Below are 1,718 nucleotides of genomic sequence, written 5' to 3'. Positions count from 1 at the left end.
CAATGTCCAACCGATACAACCAACTTGTTGGGGCCGTAGCACAAACAAGCCCGAAAAAGGATAGCAAGAAAAAAGAGACAAATGCCTACACCGGCAGTTCAACTAAGCAAAGATGGCCGACATCCACTGCACCCTCCGGAGAAATACCTCCGCCCGCCAAGCACTCCGAAGCCTTGCATACCAAGCAACATCTTCATGACTAAATGCGACGATGACGAAGCTGCTGCCCGGACAAGTCCTAGGGTTTCCCCCGGTACACGGATGTCAGTGGGAAGGGGTGTCACCGACGCCCCTCAGGAGGGTCCGGCCGCGTCGGTGCTGAACGAGCCGCCAGAGATTTCTCCCGCCCCGAAACCACCACCACCACCCCATACAATCGGAAGCGCACCACCCAACATGCCGCCCACCAGCCTGTGCCACCACGGATACCGCACCATCTTCACCGTCTCAGTGAGGTCACCAACACGAGACCTGGAGGTAGGACGAGAAGACACCGGGCTCGGAGGCAACAGCAACACGGCCGACAGGAGCGAACAACCTCCACCGCCGCGTGGAGCCGACCGGACGTAGTGACAGGGACTTGCCAGGCCACCACCGGCCCGGCCGGACCCCAACGGGTCCGGACAGTCCCTGCAGCCACGATGTAGCATGCCAGCCGCCGGAGCCACCACCACCGCAGCCACAGCCGCCTCGTCTCATCACCAGGGAGCCATGCCGTCACGCCCCGGACTGCAGGCCCGCCCCAACCCAGATAGGGCCCAAAAGGGCCCAGATCTAGGCCGAGCGGGCGCCGCCGACCAGCTCCCACCGCGCCACCCTGCAGCCAACGGCCACGCCGCCGCATCAAGGGCACCCGAGGCCCGCAGAACTCCGCTGCCGGGCCCCACCACCGCCAGCCGAACAACACCGCCGCGGGGCAGGAGGGAGCCCCGACACCCCCTCCAGGCGCGCGTGGAAGGGACGTCCACCGCCGTCGGCGCCACCCGAGCACGTCAGAGGCCGCTGCCGGCGGCGGCGAAGGGAGATGGAGGAGGAGGGGGTCGAGACGGGAGGAGGGCAGGGGGGCGCTCCGCCGCCTCGGGGGCGACAGGAGCGCCGGGGAAGGGGAGGAGGAGGAGGGAGAGGGAGGTGGGCCGGGAGGCCCGTGCAATGGCGGCCGGCGCTGGCGGGAGGGGGCGAGACTGGCCGTCGGCGGTGGGGGGAGCAGGGGATGAACCCTAGCTCATGGTTCGTGGGAGTATCCTGCGGAGAGGACTCTTTTCGCTCGGGGGATACTCATTGTCACAACTAGTCATCTACTACGCTACTACATCTATAAAAACATCTACATCATCATCGACATCAACGACAAGGGGATTTGGCTGGTATCACCTCGAGGTCAGAGGGGGTCAGTGACGGGGACGATGCAGGGGCTCCTTGATTTCTGCAAAAAACATAATATAAACAAAAACATTATTATCATAATTCAAAAGACCTACATTTACTAAAAAATTGTATTACTAGTTTTTTTACTGAAAATTTGTATTACAAAAAATACCCTAGTTCTAACACTGACATCTATCCATCCATCCATCTATCTATCCAAAGCATTACTAAAAAGCCTAGATTAAATCCATCCATTTATGCAATGCAGGTAGGGATGGCAATGGGTACCCATTACCTGGGTACCCTGCGGGTAAAAACCCTATTAGGGCAAGGGTATGGGTCGAAAAAATACC

Source organism: Triticum dicoccoides, chromosome 6B, assembly GCF_002162155.2.
Source record: "Triticum dicoccoides isolate Atlit2015 ecotype Zavitan chromosome 6B, WEW_v2.0, whole genome shotgun sequence".
Classification (NCBI taxonomy): Eukaryota; Viridiplantae; Streptophyta; class Magnoliopsida; order Poales; family Poaceae; genus Triticum; species Triticum dicoccoides.
Note: the sequence above shows the minus strand (reverse complement) of the source record.